The following is a 22,501-nucleotide window of genomic DNA, read 5'->3' on the forward strand; positions in this document are numbered from 1 at the left end:
CAATAAAATCCCAGGACTTATGCATGAATTTAGAATCAAATTGCCCATTTGTTCTTAAGCACAGGCCTTTTCCCTATTGCACGTTTCATTTCTTTTCTATCTGATTTCACTGTGAAGGCATAAAACCGAACTTGCAAAATCACAGCCATTTCCATGGCAACAACTTGTGATGTTTTGAGGTCCACTGTTGCAGCAAACAAAAGAAGTGACCGAGCTGTTGGGATAAGGAAGCAGTGAAGGTATATATTTTTTAACCATAAAGATTCATTTCCAAAATAATTTCTGGTTAATATCATATTTACTTTGCAGACATCCCCTACCACCTTTCCTTAAGACCAGAGTCTCTTACATAAGTTCAAATGAAGAGTTATAGGGTTGATCTAATAAACAGTAAGGTCAATGGAAAGTCTGCTGTTCTTCTGGGAAACATGGTACAGGAGAACATGCCACTGTGAATATGATCTAGATAAGTAGCATTATTCCTGTATAAAGGGGATGTAAAATAACTCGATTCTTTGTGATTTATCTAGAATCATATACAAGATATCTGAAAGATCTATCACGGGACTGGAAAATTACATAATTCCTGCACTATTTTTAATACATCACAATCTGGCTTTAAGATTCCATCAACTCTTCAGGTTTGTACCTGTCCAACAAGGTGAATTCTACCTGGAAACAGTGAGTCTCCATTTTCTTTAGGAGAGACGATCATTCTCAGCAGTATGAGTTCAATTAAAAGTTGATTTAAAGTTCAAGGTTAACATTTAAGTTCAAGGAGTATATTCGTATTTCCACAAACTCCATAGAAATTAGGATTTAAAAACAAGTAGGAGAAGAAAAATGGATTCCGCTTTCTTACATTTATAATACAATTAAATACAACAATCTGTAGAAATATAAATGTTAACTTTAAAACTATGGAGCTCAGTTCTGCTGCCATTGAAGGCAATGGAGGTTTTGTTTCAATCATCCCCACTGTCAGTTATAGTTAAAAATATATATATATATATATGCATATATATATATATAAAAGAGATATATATTATAAAAGTGCCCCTTTGATGAACGGCAGCAGCAGAATGGAATCTCTGAATAAGCTCTTTGAAGCCTGCAGTTTTATGAGCACGGTTCCTTCTGAAGCTTCTAAAGTAGTTATAGACAAACGGAGACAGCTAAGGCTTTGCACGCTTACTTCAGACATAGGTGAGTGCCTAACTTAGAATGGCCATAAAAACTTCAAAGGTGAAGTCTGACCTGATTATTACTTGTCATAGCACAGAATTTATTAGTGAATGGATCTGATCAACTATTGTTTTAATTAGAGTTCTCTCCACAAAATGCCAAGTTCACAGCTTAGACAAATTGTATCTTGGACCTTCAAGCCCGTTGTAGTTATTTGGACAAATTACATGCATGCATAAAGCTGGATGGAACCCCAAAGTTACCTCTTACTGGTCTTCCAGAGAGACAGGAAAGTGTGGGAATGCTCGTTACTTTTCTGGAAGATTATGATTTTGATAGAGCAGTTACAGGGAGCTTGGAAATGATCAAGCAAAGCATACAGCAGCTACTAACGGTGGTGACATTTGGTAAAGAACACTGAGAATTGCTGCCACAGCCAAAACTAATTTCTCCAGAATCCACAAATCTTACATTTTTAAGTGTTTTATTAGAACATTATTTAGTTAATATTTAATAATTAAATATTTAATATTTGATATTTAATTTTAAATATTTAATAATTATTTAATATTTAATAATTAAAAAAATATTTAATAGAATATTTATTTTATTATCCATGACTGCATATAATGTAGAAAAGAAATATGTTAAGAAACTGAGAATACCAGTCATTTAAGTGGTCTGAAGTGGAATTTAAGGCTCTCTGTTGCAAATTTTTGTTCCATTACTAGAGGAAGTTCTCACAGTTTAGAAAATAAACCATCTTTAGAATAAAAGAGGATCCTTTTCTCTTCAAATGAGTTTTCAGCCCCTCCCATTAGCTGTAAGAAGCCTTTCTGCTTGTCAGAGTATCTACAGGTACGTCAAGTCACCAATTTTCCAGCTACCAGCAATGATAAACGGACACATTTCAGTTAGCGTTTTAGCAACGAAGATTCCATATCATTAAGAGAATCTGAACATTGGTGCAATGGCATGAGTTTCTAAAACTGATGAAGAATAGGGAAAAGAAGTTTAGAAAACACCTAAAATGCCAACATTTTCAACTGTATGTGGCTCACACTGGAGAGATGAGTTTGAGAAGATGTAACACAGAGTGAGCATTAACAAATTTAAGCTCCAAATTCTATGAGACAAAAGCAACAACAGGCAGCTCAGAGAGCCAGCTACAAGTAATGTTTGAGAAATACTTTTGTGAGGCAAAGTAGAATGAAGTCAGCCTCAGAGGCTAAATTGTCTCAAGAGTTCCTAAGTGAGAATTGGGAAGAGAGTCTTGATCATGGAGAATTTCCCCTCTTTGTAACGATTACCCTGGGCCTAATTCTCAATACAGGAACCCAAGAAGAGGAGCAGTACCACATTTTATTGGACATCTGTTTTTGAGAAATAATTTTTGATCTCATGAACATAATATATGTTCAAGTTAATGAATTACTAGATCATTTGGAGTCAGTTATCCGTTTCAAGCTGTGTTGCTTTAATGACGATTATCAGAACCACATTTTCAAAAGCAAGTAAATGTGTTATTTCAGCCATTCATCACTCAATGCAACTGTTTATCTCCTTCTCATGCCTGAAGAACAACTACCTCAAAATCTTCATAATTCAAGGAATTCCCTGTAGAGATTCATACTTTCCAGATACTCAAAGACCTAGCTTAGTTTCTTTCCTGCAATGCCCTTTCAAACATTTCTGCCTTAATTTAACAAAAAGCTGTGTGTATATGGGTGTTGTTATATTTAGATGTGTGTGTACATCTATACAGACACGCAGATTTATAATTATGTCAATATACGTGCATACATACAAAGATGCAGGGATTGCTTGAGATGCTCGCTCGGGCCATGCACAGTAGCTTGGTGTTGATGTATAATGAAGCACCACTAGACAGAACAGTCACTTGTGGCAGGTAGCTAAGAAATTTCAATAAAGTAAACTCTCAGTATTATCAAAATTATACATTTGGGGCTGTTAGCATGGCCTAGAAAAAGATGAGGACAGGCTCATCTCATTAAATGAGAAGAAATAGTGGAATTAGCTTGAATCTAATTATAAGCCACACTATCTAATGTAAAAACATGACTGTTTTTTCACTCCCATTCATTTTGGCTAGTAATTAGTTTTGGCCTCTAAAATGCCACCCTTTAATCATCCAAACACAGATGTGATTTGCTGTGCAATTTAATCTTGCTTTAATGAAGAACTAATGGACGCATCGCAAATTACTTTCCCTGTTGGAGAAAAATTCTATTTCCTGCTTTTCAAAAGATCAAGAGTATCTTGTGATAATAGCCCAAGCGGCCCTGGCAGCCTCGTCGCACAGAGCAAACAAGCTCTTTTACTCAACTCCCAATTCAATGGAGAAAAAGAGGCTACAATTAGCAACAAAGCAGGGGAAACGCGGCATTACTGCCGAATCACTTTCTGCAGCTCAACCCCCAGCAACCACTGCCTTGTTAGAGCCAGGTCTAAAGTGTCAGGAGCGAACAATGTGCTGTGATAAATTACTCTCTTCAAACAGCTGCACTGCTAATTTTCAATTATACACACAAATGGCTCTCAGATTGGAAGAAAATGGAGTGCATGGGGAGAACAGTAGTAGATTTCTATGTTTGTTTGGTGGTGAGTGTGGAGGCGGGAGAGTGACATCCTGAAAAGAAAGCTGAGGCGTGTGGAGTTGGTATTTCAACACCAGATGATGAGCCCTCCCAAATCTTACAGAACCTGGTGGCTTCCTTTTCACATCTATGCTGGGCTAACAGAGAACAAGAAACAGAACCAGTTATATCCACTTTTAGAGTAAGAAACTTTGATCGCTGGCTACGTAGATAGGCAGCCTTAGCAGCAGATGCAAGACATCTGACCAAACTGGAGACAGAGGTTCCAGTCCTGACAGAGCTGACTCCTTCCCTTTCTCAGCTTTTCGACAGAAGAACAGAGGATTCCACATGTTATAAGTGGGAGAAACACTGAAGTATGTGAACTTGTGATTCTATGCAGACAGTGATAACATGAAGTCTTCTGTAAGAGCACAAATTTGCCCATAATCAAGGTCATACTTCACCATACAATCACCTGCTGCATCATATCCTGATGCTGTGGGATTCACATGACAAATTCTGCAGAACTTGTTTGGGTAAAACATGATATTGAAAGTAAGAGTTTTATTTAAGTTACAATTCCTGTTTTTTCAATATTTAGGATGAAAAAGCCAATATGAAGGTCCACTTAAGATTACCGTGATCAAGATGTGTCTCAGCTTCAATAAACCACGAAGAATCTACACTCATTTTTCTCTTGCCTTAAAAAACATCACAGTCCCACTGAAGACAAGTAGATTTGAATTTGGCTCATCATAGTGAAGTTTCGATTACGGCTTGATTATGATTTGTTTTCTGAGAGATGGGAAGCAAATATTAGAACTGCAAAATCGAGCAGCTTGCACTGAGGTAGAATAATCAGATCATAGAATCATTCAGGTTAGAGAAGACCTATATATAGTCCAACTATATTGACCCATCCCCACCATGGCCACTGACCACATCCCTCAGTGCCAGATCTCCATGGTTCTTGAACACCTCCAGGGACAGTGACCACCACTTCCCTGGGCAGCCTGCTCCAGTGCACGTACAAGTTTCACCAAAATCAGGAAAAAACACGTCTGTTTTGCTAGCACCGTTTTGCATAACTTTAATTTTGGTGAATAACAGCTTTCTTCCTATTATTCTACTGAGGGGAGGACAGGGAGGAAACAAATTTGGTTATATGACAAAACTGAGACAAACTTCAAAATCAGATTTCTTAAAGGTTTGATATTCAGACACTGAGATTCGATTGTGGATATCAAATTTGAACTCCAGAAAGTAAACACTTCATATTGTTTTTCCATTTTCATAAGAGCAGGGAGAGGAAAAGCCATTTTGGCTAATGGGAGTAGTGAGTCCAGTTTGGAAATGGCAATGCTGCCTGAGCCAATGGCAAGATTCCTAAAATCCTTTACTTTCAGTCTAAGATTGGACTTTTGCCAAAGATGGCTATTTAGCAAAGCTCTCAAAAGGCAAAGGAAAGAAAATAGCCCAGCATATAAAAGGTAAAAATGCAAAGCCAGATTCTCAACAAATGTAAGCTATTGTAGTTCCTTTGGTTTCAGTACGAAACAACAGCACTGTGATTTACATCCTCTAATGTTCTGGGTCATGATGCTTTCTCTTTGCACACCTTCATTAACATCATACTGACTCTAAGTTCAGAGTGAGTTTTGAAACAGATTTTATGGTAATTGCAGTCCATAGTATCCCCGAGACAGACAAATACGACATAACGCTGTTAAAATGTTTATGGAAAGGGTTGGCAAAGTCATCAGATTTGTTTTATAAATAGCTATCATTTCAAATGAAACGGGCAAATAAAATCTAGTTGATTTTAATACTTTTCAGCCTCGCCTTTTTTTTTTTTTTCCTTCCAATAAATGCTAACATTGTGTCTCCTAATTATAAAGCACATTACCATACAAAAAGGATTATTTTTAAATTTAAAAATGCCAGTCACAATTTAAAATTACTTTTCTCCAATATGGCTCCTCAGAGAAGCGAAGGAGAGAAGAGAAAGTGAGGGGGGTGGAGTGAGAGGGGGAGAGGGAGAGGATGCAATATTGAATTGTAACAAGACACTTTTATTTTTTTGCTGAAGTGGGATTTCACTCCCTCTAGTTTATAATCGTTACAGAAATTTAAACCTCAAACCATTTCAGTCCAAGCTTATACTAAGCTTGTTAGTGGTTTCTGATGCTGCATATGATAGTGCTACAGCATTACCATAAATCAGCAGAATTAACTATGATCTTCAGAAGCATGCCTGAAAGTGGGTGACAGAAGTCTGCAATTTGGCGCTCTGAATATTATGATAACATTCTATATTAAATGTTTATAATCTACTTAGAGCTGAGCTTCGAGTATATTTTATATTTGTGCTTTACCCAATATTAGAAATCATGGGCTATTACGGCCTTCCATGCCTATGTTGTCTGCAATATCCAAAATTAAAGAAAATACAAAAACACAAGGCAAGTGAGAGTTTGTTTTCTTACCAATGCAATGTTATAAATATTAAGAAGTAAAAGTTCACATACAGGTTAGCAAATTTAAATGCACCCTGGAATAAATATACCTTACCCCTTTCCATTCATAAATAAAATAATCTACAGCACTGACCGGATTTTAGAAACTCCATCCTAATACAATTTAGAAACTCTCTGCTGGTGTTGGAGATACAGACTCAATTTTCCTTTCAGTCTTCGTAAAAGTAACATATCTAAATTATTCATCTAAGAGTAAATAACGACGATGATTTGCAGAGAGTGAAATCACAAACTCGACAGTTTTGCCAGCCAGTATAAAAATCAAGGTTGCTACGTGACATAAAGACACATTCTGATCCTAAGCAGGCATGATCCACGTTTTTTTTAAATACAGCCTTGTCTGTACTGGGCAGAGGATCCCAGCGCTGTTCTCTCAACATACAAACACAGAAAATTGGAAGAGCCAGGATTTTCTTACATACGTACATAATGACAACTGGCTGCAGGGCAGTAGGAGTATAAGCTTTTTTATCAGACAACTGATGGATACGATAGTCTTGCTGCATAAACAGGCTTGAGAGACAAGAAACTACATCCTCACTATTATAAATCAATACATCTCTGTGCTTTCCAGTAAAAGTAGGTCGAGTTTACACCAGCTGATAAGCTAAATACTGACTTTTCAAACAATTCTGAGCAAGAGCCAGAAAACAATGCTGTCTTCAGAGTTGAAAAGTATCAGAAGTATCACTTCAGATGTAAACTACCCGAAGTATGAACTAAGCAGTAAGCCTGCATTTTGTTTTCTGAAAGGAACAATATATACAAACCTCAGCTGTCTGACCTTGCTGTGTTGCTACCAGACAGGGCAGGCAAAACATCTTGTTGTGCCATAAGATCAATTAATCCTGATTTCAGAAAAACAGAAACAAGACTGTTGCTGTTTTCTACACCATTGTTAGGCTCCAACCTGCCCACCATCTACAGCAACAAACAGCAAACAAACCAAAACACAACCAAGATAGTCTATGAGGCCTGTGCTCCTGTGCATGCCCAGGTTATCAGCTCCGTGCCCAGCACATTGCTCACAAGGAAGGTGAAGAGAGCATAGGAGACAAGAGGACTGTGTTGTGTTTGGGGCTGTTCTAAAGCTTGTTCTTCCAGAGCAGCAGCCAGGGTTCTTGGTGACAAACTCTTTCTATAAGTAAGCACATTCTCTTAGCTCACACTGATTCTTTACAATAGACCCAGGGCATCTTATGATCCCAGGTATGACTTTATCTTGCTGCTGAAAAGATTTGAAGAACTGAAAACAACACACAACTAAACCACATTGAGTTCTCTGTAGTTTAACTCGGTTAATTAACAATTTACCTTGAAAGTTCAGAGATTCTTGTCAGTGAACTACACCAATGGGAAAACAGCTATGCACAATAATATATAGCAGAGAAGCAAACACCACCTGTTCCTTCATTACTTTAGTTTCCACTGTAGACTATTTTGAAGGATCTTATTCCAAATAACCTGAATGGTGGATGAAACCTCCAGCGAGCTGGTTTGCTCTAAGTTTTATTAGAGCTTTTAAGTTTCTTTAAGCTGAAGCATTTTCCAAAGTGAAGACTGAGAGCAGGGATTTACCCTCACGACATCTACTGAAATACACTTTTCGTACTAGAATGAAGACTATGAATTAGCATATTGTGGCGTTCCTGAAATTAGAAGCCCCATGAACTAACCACTTTATGATATTTATGCTTTGCTTCATAATGCATTCTCCACAGATGAATCAAAGGGCCAAATGCAATTGCTGTTGTGAGATAATAAAGCATGAAGTGGTGTGCTTGGAATTAAATTTACATAAGACGAAAGATGGTGGGAACATTTATGATGATAGTAACAATTGGTGAGCATACACCGTGGTTCTGGCTTCTCAGAAATGGCTCAAAGTACCGCATCACGAGCGTGAATAATTAAAGCAGTATCTGGGGATTCGATCAATTTAAAAAGGAAGAAGGAAAGTTTTCCTCTATTTTCTTGGCTTTTATGATCAGAGCTGTCTAGGACACGTATCAGAGTTATTTCCCCAAAACATTCTCATACCATTGTGTTGTTTTGCTGTTCCTGTGTTTGCTTCTCTCACAAAGGTGTGTTTTATAGATAGCAGAAGGACTGTTGGATAAAGCTGGGCAGAATCCCCCACAGAACACACAGATTCAGGGCAATCCACATTTTCAGCCTTTCCTTTTCCACCTGTCCACTCCATGAGTGAAACAGCCTTGTGTCCTCAACCCCTCTTTGCTGCTCTGGAAAGCCACTGTAAGGAGGCAGCCACCCTGTCACCCTGCAGTCATTGATTGTGTCAAAGTGTGGTGAGGGGTCTTCTGCCTGTCCCACTGCTCAGTGCTTTAGAAGTCCTCAGAATGGGAAAAAAAAAAAACACAGTAAAAACTAATAGTGTTTACATATTCAAAGTGTCTCATAGATACTAGCACTTGAGTAACCTTCTTACCCTCACATCATCCTGGATGTACCTGGGGGAATCTGAGGCATGGAGAAATTAAAATATTTCAATACTAGCTTTTGCTTTCTGGAACACGAGGCCTCTGACTTCAAAGACTTCATAAGTCTGCAGTTTTAAGGTGAAGTTCTGTTCAAGGTATGCAAATGCTTGGGCCTTTTAAAGGAACACCTAACTGTGCACAAAAAAATCAGACATCCCCTCAAAAAACAAGTAGCTCCCAGCTTTGTGTCACTTTGTTTGAACCAGTAGGACTGGAATTCATGGAATCATAGAATTGTTCAGGTTGGAAAAGACTTTAAAGATCATCAAACCGAATATCAATCTAACCATACTACCCTAATTCATGACTTCGCACCTCTTAAATCACTTCAGCCATAAGACCTACTTAAAATAGTTATTAACACCATTCCTGGTCCTGCAACAGCCATTTGCCAAAATGGAAGTACTCAACAGCCCCCAACAGGACACAGTCACATAGAGAAAGCCACGTTTGCACAGTGGCAGCATGAGGCCAAGCTGAGAGGCTGGTGACTTCATTAGACATCATACAAAACTGAAAAGTTAGACTTCTGTTAAGTTCCAAATAATATCTGTTGAAACTTGCTTGGTTTTTCTCAAGGGAGCAGTGGTAAAATCCTCTAGAGCACGGAAGCAAGTGCAAGCAACCGCCAGCAGTACACTAGCACTGCTCTCCTCGTCTCTGTGAACCCAACCCTTGCTGTCTAAGGGTGCAGATGCAGCCAGCAGAAGGGGGCTGAAAGGAACACGTACTTCTTAGAAGTTTGAAAAAGCTCTGCTACATTGAAATCACATCAGTGCAGTTGTGAGGGATTTTTGGCCTGTTATAAATCACAGCCCATTGGATAGTCTCACTGAAGGACTGGTACCATGAAAGCTCATCAAGGCAAAGTTTTAACTGAATACTTTGAGGTTGCAAAAAGAGAAGAGTTTCCTTTGGCCGATGAGAACAAAGGCAGATTTCTTTGGGTTTCTACCCTATGATCAGTTATACAACCTCAAGGACAATGACAAATGCACACATCTCATTCATTAAGACCTCACTGAGTTTCAGAACACTCTGAAGTTGGGAAATATCTTCAAATGTATGTTTCGTAAAGAGATTAGAAAGCAGAACTCTAGTCAGCTTTTGTCTGTCTGTTTTGCTGAGGGTGTTATTCTAAGAGCATGCAGGAGATGAATGATCAACACTGAAAACCTTGACGCTTCTGTAAATGTCTTATGTTCATTTTTTAAGAAATATGACAGCAAGAATTAGTACTGGCTCTTCTATTTCAATAATGGCAGTCATGTTGAAATGACAACAAACATCATTACATTTACATGCACATTTATGCAGACAAAAATTGTCATTACTTATTTCAGTGGAACATTTTATAATTTGCCCTATAAACAAATAAAATCTGTATAAGCTGTTTTTAGCCCTCAGCAGTATGTCAACACAAGCAACTTAGAGTTAGACTTACTGACACTGGAAAGTATCTCCTTCTGTTTTTAAAACGCTTAAGATTAAAAGTATATTATTTATTTTTCAGTTTTTAAGAATATAGCAAAAATACTTTTTGATTGTTGGCTGCAAATTTAAATAAAAAGGGGGGTGGAGGGGAATGAAGATGTATCCATGTGCCTGCTTTGACTTTGATGTTCTAAGTAGGTAATAAAATATGGCAAAACAAAAAACAAGATTATAAAAAAGTACACCTGCCTTTAGTCCATTTGCAATGAAAACCTATTCTAATGCTCTTCCACTCATTATCTGCTTTATCTGATCTCACCTCTGTCCTTTGTCTACACTCTTATCGCTGTTATACTTGACATAGATACTTTATACAGAAATCTTAAGGTGAAGCGTTACTATACTATCTTAAGAAGTACACACATCTACTAAGCATCAGCATAAACTGAAATATTATATAGGAAAAAGCATTTCCTAGCATTTAAGGAGCTGAACTGGCTTTTTCTAAATGGTTCTTGTTAGAATGTATGACTGGATAATGCCAGAAGATTCGAGGAGTATCCAGGCAGGTTATGGAAGAGCAGGACAGAGTTCCAGGTCCTCTATGCAGATCTTCCATGACTAACATCAAATTTAAAACAATGAAAACAAAAGAAGGTATTTGCCTAATTAAGATAAAGAAGATGTCAGAGGATGAAAATTGCTGTTAGATTTGGTTTGCCATGAACATTTCTCATGTAAAGAGGACTTGGATCAGCTTTCCAATAGAGAAAGTAGGAGCAGAGAATCTCACCTTTAGGGTGGAGTTTGAGACGTGATCAGAATCAATTGTGACTGCAATAAACAGATTTAGCAGTCTAAGATATTGTCTTGTCCTAAGTTTCTATACAAGCTGTTAGCATCCTATAAAACTTAGCACCAGTCAGGCCTTTTTATACAGAGGTAGGTACAAGATGGCAAAAAAGGAAGAACTGATCTGGAATGAGAAGCTGTCTGTCCTTTATTGCCTTTGAGTTCTCTCGTGCAAGAAGGAGACAGAATTCAGCAGATGTGGCTGCAAAATGTCTGTGTGCTTTAGTACTAAGTTCCAGACTTTTCACATGTATCTTCAGTTACCTCTTCTCTCTCCTTTACACACTGCAACAGGGGAGGACTTCATGAAACAGTGTGTACAGAGCCCTACAATCAACATGACTGGATGCAACCGTCTCTATTCTAGTCCTTACTATTTCATGCACAAGCTGAGTGCTTGTCACAACAGCCAGTTTATGCTGAGCAAAGTCTGAAGGAAACTGATGGACTTCAGCAGAACTGCTCTGCATACGCCTCAGAATGGCTGAGATCAGCATCCTCAACTGAGGAGACAACTTACAGTCCTCTTTAGTATCAGGGCTGTTTTCAATATCACATGTATTGGACCAAACTCTGCTTTTTAAGCTGAGCATTATACACCCAGATTAGCTTCACTGAAGTAAACACAGTCATTCTACATTTATGCCCATACAGTTTACCCAAGGATGTTATTTTCCTATTTCCTAGGGCATCTGTAGTACAGATAGCTGAATATGGAGGACAATACAAACTTTGCTATCAGAAAGAAGCATGAAGAAAGTCACTTAATATAAAAAAGTCATGTAAGTGTGACATACATGAGTGCTGATAGAAGCAACTGAATAAACAGCTGAAGAACAGCTGGAAGCAATCACCTGACCTGAGTTAGGGTTACAAAGGGACACTATCTCTGTCATATGACTTAGGTCAGTATTATTGGTTCCAACAACAAGCCACATCTTTCCTCTTTTTTGAAATTCAAATGTGAACAAAATGTATTGCCAACTACAAAGAGTCAGTACAAACTAATAGAACCCAGCAAAGAGGTGCTTACTGGTAAGTCCTGGCTGCGACTACTATTGCTTTTTGAAATAAAAAATGAAAGAAAATGGAAAGTTACACTTTGACACAAGCTTCCTGACTGTTTCCTCATCCTCACTGTAATGCCTAAGCTAAATGCACACCTTGGATGATACTGTATAGAGTTTTAGTCCTTCTTGCCTCAGAGAAAAATACTATGTGGCCAATACCATTTATTGTTAACAAACAGTGAAACAGACCCTTAAGAAGGATGTGCTATTAGTTATCATAACTAAAAGAAAAACTCACAAGTTCTATGAGTAAGGAAAAGCAGGGCTCTAACAGATACAGTCAAATGGCTGCAGTGTATCTGATATCTGATGCTGTTTGAATGATAAGCTATGGATTGTGGATGTATTTGTTAATGAATGGTGAGACTAGAGCAAGTAGAGAAATATGTGGTTTGCTTCTATGCCTTCATTTATATTGGAATAACAGACTACATTTATGTAGTTTCAGCATTGTTTTCTTCATGAAGATCTCGCCTCCAGCTGATAAAGTTGGTGTATACAACAGATTCAGTATCAGTAGGTGAGATAGTAAGAGGAGCAATTTCTGTACAAGCTTTTCTAAATACTGAGGAAGGGAAACCTAAAACTAAAACATATTCTCATGAGGAGAAAAAAAAAAATCATTTAAATGCTTGTCATAAATGAAAACAATTTACTTGTGCCGGTGTCCTTAAGTGCCACAAACTCTTCTGCCTCTGCTGCTACATTCTCTAATGATATTACTGCATATAGCACATCTCATCTAATCTGTTAGTAAAATCCTAAAGTCACTTATGTCAGTCTCTAATGCAAGCCAAATGAGTCTTCCCAGTAATAAGAAGCTTCGCAGAATTAGTTTTCGTTTTGCAGAAAATTGCCATTGGGGCTGGCACTTTTATCTAAAAATTTCACTCGTGCATAAGCAAAAAACTCATATATTATTTGGTTACATTCCATCAGTATGAGAAATAACATTGTGAGAATTCTATGCATGCTAATGATATATAGAAATCCACCTGCTTTCAGATAAAATGAGTTTAATTTTCTGTTGCCCACTGCCTGGTTGGCCTTTCATAAATTACTTATGCACAGCTATTATTAAAATAGAGGGAAAGCAAATTAGAAAGTCCTCATATCTCTCCACTGGATTTAACCAAGGCAGGGCTGTGACAGCCAGAGTCAGCGTTTTTGAAAAAATTCTGCTCTCTTGAAAAATTTTGCATCTCTATACAATTCTATGCCACTGTTGTAAACGTTCTGACCTGCCTTCTTACCAAATTAACCTAAATCCTTTCTATTTTTCAACATTAATGGAATCCTCTAGAGTCTTGCTGATATATATTAAAATATATTTATTGGTTAATTTGAATTCCAGCATTTTGTACCTCATTTCCCAGTACTTCTGTTATATCTGAACAGCTTGGAGCTTTAGCATTAGAAACTTACAAATTAAGATAAATACATCTGACAATTATCAGATCAAAACAACTTAACTTTCATTGGAATATATGATTGCAAATTTCCCTTCCTGATGAAAGAGAAAATGAGGACTGTCTGCTTGAAACAGTTAATTGGATTTGAAAGTACTGTACAGTTCAGCAATCGGTGCAGCTTTTGGTTGGTCAATGACTACTTGACCTCCTGATTTTCCAACAGACAATTGGTTTTCATTTCTTGAGGGTCTTTTAAGTCCACAGTTCATGGTGACTTTAAGTTTAATTTTCTGTTAATGATATTATTTTGCTCTCTTAGGATAAAACTTTCTTGTGATGTGCTGAGCAGCATTGGCAATCCCATTACCGCCTGAGGAAGGACACCTCAAACCGCATCCATCGGTATTGTCTACGTTCTGTTCTAAATGTTATTTTAACATTTCTGCTTTGTAATTCTTGTGCATTTAAACTACTCGCTATTCTTCTCCTTGAAAAATAAAAATTAAAACATTAAAAAAAATAAAACAAAAATGGCCACAAAGCCTTTGTTGTCACCCGCCCAAAGCTCCCCTTTGAGTAACTGGTTCCTGATTCTAATCAGCTACTAGTTTAATACCTTCCACTTCCGTACTGACTGCTGATAAGTGGTGGTGTGGGTTTGTTTGGGCCAAGGACGTGCCCTACAGGTTTCAGGCTCAATCTCTCCATTTTCAAGCCCATTAAATTTGCATCCATACCATATAATAGTGCATTAAGCCCATCCACACAGCAGGCAATTTTCTAATGCTAACAACAATTTTGTCCATAGCTGACATCCACAGCACTTTGCTAAGCCCAGCCAATCAATGCTGGCACTGCTAAGAAGTCTCTGCAGTTCTTCTACTAAAGCAGTTTTTCTGATGCTGAAGCAATTATTTCTGAGGAGTTTTTGACTACATATATGTAAAATGCATATTTCTTTGTTATCTGCTATAGGCATTGTTTTATTTCATATCACATTCTCAACAATGATGACAGCCATACAGATTCACCCTGAGGCTGCTCCTTCCCACCTGAGCCGTGCAGATCCGACAGCCACCTGCCACACTCAAGCCAAGGGAAACCATCCCAACTGACGTGTAAGCTGTATATGGAGTAACAACAAAACTGGGCTCTGAACTACTAAAATTAATCCATAATCTATGCACTTCAGTGACGATGACAAAATAGATACATGTGAATCTTTTATTTCACCAAGAAAAACATTTAAAGCCCAGCTGCCAACTGGCATTACCACTGTTGCTCACTTGACTTTGAATGGAATGACAACTGCTGCCAAGTGAACCTGGTATAAAGGGACTCTAAGAGGCAAAGCATGCAATTCAAGCAAAGAGTGACAAGGAACCATTTCTGGGGTCTGTTCCTCACTTTGCCATTTTCTCACTTCAGTAAAACCAATGCAAGCTACAAAGCATTACAGAACGCTGCAGGGACACAGTGCTCCCCAACACCTGGACTTTCCTTTCAGTTTCCTGTCCCTCCTGACAACTCACTGTGAGTCACACTTAAAGCCTGAGCAGTTAAACTTCACACTGAGGTCTTCACACACACAAATGCAAAGGTTTTATACAAAGTGATACAACTAATCTGTGATGAACTACTTTAATGTAACATCTATTCTATGGGAGGGCACAGGGATCCTTGCCACAACAGATGGCAGACAAACAGAAAAGAATGCCATCCTTCCTGCAGAAAACCTGCAATCTAGACAGCAGTTGTAGATATATCACTGAGTATTATCATGGACTATATAAGTAGCTGATGAGAATTCCATAGACTGAAATACATTTTCCTAAGCCAATGACAGGTAATTTTGAGCAATAACAAGGAATTGTTTGTTTTTTAATTGGTCTTTTGGCAGCTGTTAAACAGTTCAGATCTTCAGCTGGTGTAACTTAACCAGATGTAGCAGAAAAATGAGTAAAGGCCTTTCATGAATTAAAAAAAACCACAACTTAAAACACATAAGGAACACCAAAAAACTATGATTTTTTTCTGTACCCTCTCAAGTACAGAGTGTCCTGTGCAATAGTAGAGGACATTCTATACTATAAGACTGTTGAAATGCTATAATTAAAGGTCTGTCAGACTTTCCATTAAATCCCTGATTTTCAGGGTTTAATTAATAATAACAGTGAAAATTAATGTGAGTAGAATTAAAACCACTGTCACAGCCCTGCTGCATATTAATTCCTGATTTTAAGTCTCTACAACATGTGGGACTGATGCAACTCCTTTAGGCAGAGCTCCCATCACAGGGAAAACCTCTTTGGAGATGGTGGATGTTTGAGCACAGACAGTGCGACTGGGTTCTGAAACACCTATGGCACTTTGATGGCAAGTCAGGGGAATGTTTCAGAAACTTCGGAGTTACAGAATTGAGTAAAGGAAGAAAATTCCCTGAGAATCAGTGTGTTATTCATACACCAAAACCCACAAACATTCAAAATCCATCAGTTAAATCCTCCTTACCAACCAACTCAGTAAGCTTATGCATTTACTTAAAAACTATTTGCATTCTCGATTACTGCTAGTTTTTCCTAAGCAAGAACCAAGGGATTTGTCCCATAGTGGGAGACATAGACTGCATGTAAATACTCAGGAATGGGCTTTCCCTGGAAGTATGAGAGTAAAACCAACGTTCTGGTACTGAAACAAAACTACTGCCGCTTCAGCAGTTTGGAACACAGAACGGAAGACAATTCCCTGAAAATAAGGGCCAGCAGCTTCCCATACAACAGGAGGAAATTAAATCTTGGGCATAAAAAGATCAAATAAAACTACGTCAGTGTGGAAGTGTGGAGAGGGACCTGGCAGAATACTAGAGGATATTCAGCTCCCTGAGAAATAAATGGTATTACAGCTCAAAAATGGGAAAGCATGAAATTTTCTCAACATTGCTGTGAGAAACAGACCCAGAAAGATCAGGGATATGCAAAACATGGCAGTGAAGGGTGGGGACAGAACATTCAGGAATTGCTGAAAACGTTACAATATTTTGTTTCAGACAAAAGCACCTATTATAAGACTGGTCCAGATTCTGAACAAATAGCTGCCATCAGTTTCTCTTACATTAAAAATATACGTTGTAAAGTAAATCTCTGTCTCATACTGTAATGGTCAACAGACAGAAAAGGGTTCAAAACTATTTGCTGTTAAGTAGGTCAGGGAAGTTCACAAGTAAAATCTCCATCTCATAAAGAAAAGTTGATGTTTGAAATATAACATAATATAATGGAACCTACTGCGTCTCAGACCAAAGCACTATCAAAAAGTCCACCTACATAAAGATGGAAATCAAGCTGTAAGCAGCAGCAGAGAACATGATCTGTGTTCATTAAAGTTGGACACATCTGCAGCACAACGCAAACACTGTGACAGAATGTATGCAATCAAAACATGCTTTAGCTACTCTAATGCATCTACATTTTTGGCTTCACTTCTTCCTGCAGCTGGAGCATTTTGTTCCAACAGCTCTATGCTGTTTTGCAAGCAAAGCTGGCAAAATATCACAAATTTATCAGAAACTTTGAAAGGGTTTGTATTAAAGACTTCTACTTTCCAATCAGCACAGCCTGAACTAATAACACTGCTACTAAACGTAAACAGGGACATTGTACAAACATAAAACCCAGGAAAATCTAAGTCTTTTCTGTGCAGTTTGAGATAACACCTTGCTCTGTCCAACCAGGATTCAAAAAGGGAATGGAGAAAAGATAAAGATGCAGCTGGAGGAGTGAACATGCATTCAGGCAACTGAAATACTGGCTAATTCTGCAATAAGGTTTTGATTCCATCAGAAATAATAAATGGGAAGAGATCACAAAGCACATTTACAGTGTAAAAGGAGGAGAGGAATTTCTAGTATGTTGCATTTTCATAGTCTGGACTTTTTTGGCTCACCATGTTTCACAGCATCTCATCCCTACTACTAATAAATAAAAGACAAACAGTATTTTCTGTTGCGACTCAAGGGATACTTTAACATGCCCGTAAAACCAGACGTCCTACTCCCATAAGCCCATCTTCAGGCCCATGGAAATAGGCTTTGAGAATTCTAACTGCATTGTATTATATATCTCTATATTATAGAGATGTAAGATATTCTAACTTTTGCCCGTTGAAGCAGTAGAAATTCCAGCAGTACTACATAGAAAAATTGCTTGGGTTCTGCCCTTATGATAGAAGGGATGTACCAGATTATGACCATTTCTAGCACTCCAGCAATGATGTTTCCCATGCTGAATTCATGCAGATCACTGTCCACAGCAGACACAATTTAACACAGTTCTGTTGGTTCAGATGAGACACTGAGGATGTTTGACTGTTTTTACTAAGTTTGTCCAGAGTGAGAAACAAAATCTCCTTGTAAAAAGTATTAATAAGAACCCAGTTGGTGGTTTAGACCCAAAGAAGTCCTTCTTCTGGAGTACTGAATAGTATCAAAAATATTAATCAGAAGGTTCCAATTGCTAAAAGTTCTATGTGCTAAAGAAAGCCAAGCTCACTTTCTGCCCCAACACACTAAAAACATGTGATTTATGCCAATATTTTCTATGGATATGTACACGAGAACAAAGTGAAGAGAAGATCATCTTGGGCCTATAAATTTATATCTGAGACAACATTAGAATGTTTTTGTCTGAAGCATGAGCTCCATCTCATTATGTTGCACTGTATGTAACTTATCATCCCTAATGCATAAATTGATACCATTTGAAGAAAAGGGACCACACACGTTTATATGATGAACAACAAAAGACCTCAGTACTCTGGAGGATGTTCCTGCCACTTTTCCTTCTGCTGTTCTCCATCAAAAGCTGTTGCCTTGACAACTGTGGGGCATTTTCTGGCTCTGTGTGTGCTGGTGGGAAGAAGGCCAATTTCTTCCCACAAAAAAAAAAAACAAAAAAACAACACAAAAACACACCACTAAACCAAACAAAACTGATAAGAAATAAACAAGTAATAACTTCCAGTTCCCTCAATACTACCAAAATAAGAAAGAAAGGGAAGAATTTTATTCGATGTAGAATTTTAAGTCAGAAGAAGAAATATTCAAGTACTCATAGATGAAAGTGGGGAACTGAAGGAATAGCAATTACTTGAGACTATAGCAGTGCTAGGAGCAGCTGTGGGTAAGGTCAGGGCTCACTTCTTCTCTTTGACCAGATTCCTGCAGCTGTAATGCCACCAGCCTTCCATGGCATTGCCCTGGCTTTATCTTTACTCAATTCATTAAAAAAGTGCTACTAAACATATATATATGAAAAGGATCTGTTTGTAACTTCCAGTACTTCTGCATACAACCTTTGAGAATACTAAGTACAATTAACTTTATCTTGAATTTTGTGCCTCATTTTTCCTTTTTGAGGGCAAGTGTTCTTCAGTTAATACATCTCCAGAGCAAAAAAAAAAAAGAGTAATCGGATGACAGTGTGTGCATTTCATGAGAAAGAACAGGAGATGGACACCATTTATTTGTAGCACAGAAACAGCAGTGAGCGCGCTGCCTCAAAACTCTGGCCTTTTCTGTTTCCTTTAACTGACGTGGAGATTTTCAGCTCGGGAATATTCATTTGTGTAGCTGTTCTGTACCAAAAAATTCAACATATCCACGAGGAAAAAATCACATGCCTTGAAAGTCAAAGCTTCTACAAAGAAACACAGATACGCTGTCATAATCTTTAAATTCTTAATTACTTTAATCATGTAACGTGGCTTTTGCCATTTCTCTTGAGTTATCAAACCTGAACCTCCTTTAAGGGTTAGTTAAAACACGAGCTACCTCTATCTTGCCAGTTGATATTTAACAATTATGTTACATGCATTCTTTCCCAAGATTAAATTATTTTAGAAAGTGCTCATTAGTAATTAGAGCTCCATTTTCAGTCAAAAGAAGCTAAAATTGCCCATAATAAAAAGCAATGTACTCTGTATTGCAAAGAAATTGCAGTATATAAATTGACAAATCTGCCAAACGTACCTAACATCACCGAAGTTTTAGCCTAAGTTTATTCACTGCATTTTATTCAATGAAAGGAAAGACAAAGGCTGCTGCAGTAACACTTCTGTTAGCAGTGTAAATTCAGCATGCAAACAACTACAGTCAGGCTTCACAATACACCAGCCCACTAGTCAAACTAATTACATTATTATTTTTTTCTAAGTTAAATGGAAGGGGATGAGGGCAAGAAAACTCCCTTTATTGACCACTGAACACATGACATTGTTTATCACATAAAAGGTAATTGCTCAGTGAAGATTCCCTCTGCTTTTGCTGCAGAAAACGTCTTAGTTTGCCATTAACCCTTCTCCCCTTACAGGGTAGCCACATACGTACCACTGCTCACAGAAGCATAGACAGCCTTCTGCATGATTGAGGGCAAGAACTTTGTAATGCACTACCTTTATCTGTCATATTTTGGTCTACAGCAGTAAATTTTGTATGCTTCCATAGAATACTGCCCAGAAATACGGTAAAGATGTGGCCTTTTATACAAAGATAAGGGACACAAATGATACCCAGAGAAAATATGGTAATAGAAAATAACAGGCTCAAACAACAATGGACAGCTCAGTCAAATCCAAAAGCATTAGGAGATTTCAGGCTGTGTGGTAGAGTACAAATCCATCTTGGATCAAATTATTCACCCATTTACTGTGGTCCCTTGCTTGGCCTGGCAATTAGTTCAACTGTGGAATGGTACTTATGGATACATCCACAATCCCTACATATTCTCTACAGCACAAATGGACTTTAGAATGGAAGAACTGGATACAGGCTATCCCATGTAAACAGAATAGCAATTATTTTCATATAGGATGCTATATTTGTGTCGGAAAATAAAGCAAGTATAAAATAATTCCCATCTCCTGCTTGGTGTTGCAGGCAATCTGAAGCATGTTAGTTAATCTCTTTGTGCCTCTGTTTCTCCATCTTTATATCAATTATCATACTACTGCCTTTGTGAGATTCACTGTTTCTGGCTCATAACTTTCCTGTTAGGTATAACATACATATATAATGGATTTTTGCAATTCTACATGCTACTGTAAAACAATGCTCCCTTGTCAGGCCATCTTAACATAGAGAAAACTTCTACTAAGCAATAAGTTACGTTAGCAAAACTCACTCAGGCAAAACAAGATCCAAACCTGATCTTTCACACATTCTTGAGACACTCACTTGAGCAGACTGAAGGTAGAAATGAAAGTTGCTAGACAGGCCTGATCTGCAGAAATGGTCTTTTTCCATTCGGTTTAAGAAACAAAGACAAAGAAATGCTATTTTTGGAATTACCAGTTCTGATTTACCATTGCACGACACCATTTCTACAACAGTTTGCAGGGAAATGTTGCAATTAGTCTAATCCTGCAGTGATGTAAGCTACTTTGTGAATGTGTAAATAAAACTGCTTTATGTTAAGCAGCAAAGCCTCAGACTCTTCCCCAAACCGTCCAAAGTACTTTTGGTTATAATTAGTAACCCCTCCAAATGTAATTATTCTGACAGACAATTCTGCAGTAAAGCTTCCCTTCCCGTCAGATGGGTTTTAATCAGAAAGGTCACTTTGGCTAATAATTTCTATGACCTTTTCTCCACATCCTCCATAAAGTTGAAAGCTCGAGTTAACATATGATGTCTTTAGGGGAAAGGAACATCCTGTCTTCTATGGACTGAGAAGCAAATCGTAACTCTGACCTACAGGAATAACTTCTGGGAGAAAAAGGAAAACGTAGTCTCCTAAAGTAAGTCTTCAGCTTTACTCCCAAACTCCTGAGCAGGCTGCACTAATCACAGCATCAAACAAAAGGATGGGGTTTCTCATAAGTTTTGTGCTTATCTAAAGCAGAGTGCTGCTTATTCTTTGACATTTGCTGTTTAAGCAGTTCCTGAGCTGCCTTTCAGCTGACTGGTGTCAACAATAACAACATTTTTTATTTTTTCAACACTTGAATCTAAATGCAAGTTGGCATTGCACATGTATGCATGCACACACAACTGTAAGTAATATCTGAACGTTTCCAAAGGGCAACAAGTCCTTTTGGAACAGTAATGAATAGAGAAATCATCTTGTGCCCTGCATGAGATAGGTGCATTTCAAGATTTTCCTATATAGCTTCCATGAAAATTGGCCCCTAAGCAAGGGTGTGAGTCATTGATGAATACAGCTCTGAGGCTTCATGCTGTGCAGCAAGAGCTGTAAAAGGCATTAGAGGAACACAGGGGAGGAGGAGGAGAGAGAGAGAGAGAGGGTTAGGAGGTTATTAAATAAAACCTAGTAATGGTTTTACATGAACATTTTCTGAACTGTGTTTTGAAAACGTTATGTCCTAAAGCACCGAGCGCTGAGTAGAACACTGGCTGCAGCGCCCTCTGTTGGCTGGTGCTCCAGAAGCGCCACACATACCCTTCACTGCCATAAAACAGGCATTAGTCAATGCTCGGAAGGATTTGTTGTCCCAGCTAAACCAGTAGCGCCTCCCAGTTGAAATCTCCCTCGTGCCCCATCCCACTGGGGCTCATAGTGATTTTTCAGAGGAGAAATCCTTGTGCTGGGATACTGACTACTTCTCAGCACCCATATCCACAATAGGAAAGCCCACGTCCACAGCACTGTAACAGCAAAGTCACACTCTTTACCAGCGTAATTGTGCACAACGTATGGAACAGGTCAAAGAGAATCTATTGGTAACAAAGTTAAACTTCAAATTTCAGAAGTACTTGGCTTACACTTGCCTCTTTTAAGATCAACAAACTAAAGCTGCTGTCAATTCATATCGCTCTCAGGTCAGCAATGGACTACACGTAACTGAGAACACATCTGTCTTGAATTACAAGCAATTCAGCTTTTCATGTATCTGTGT

Source organism: Coturnix japonica, chromosome 9, assembly GCF_001577835.2.
Source record: "Coturnix japonica isolate 7356 chromosome 9, Coturnix japonica 2.1, whole genome shotgun sequence".
Classification (NCBI taxonomy): Eukaryota; Metazoa; Chordata; class Aves; order Galliformes; family Phasianidae; genus Coturnix; species Coturnix japonica.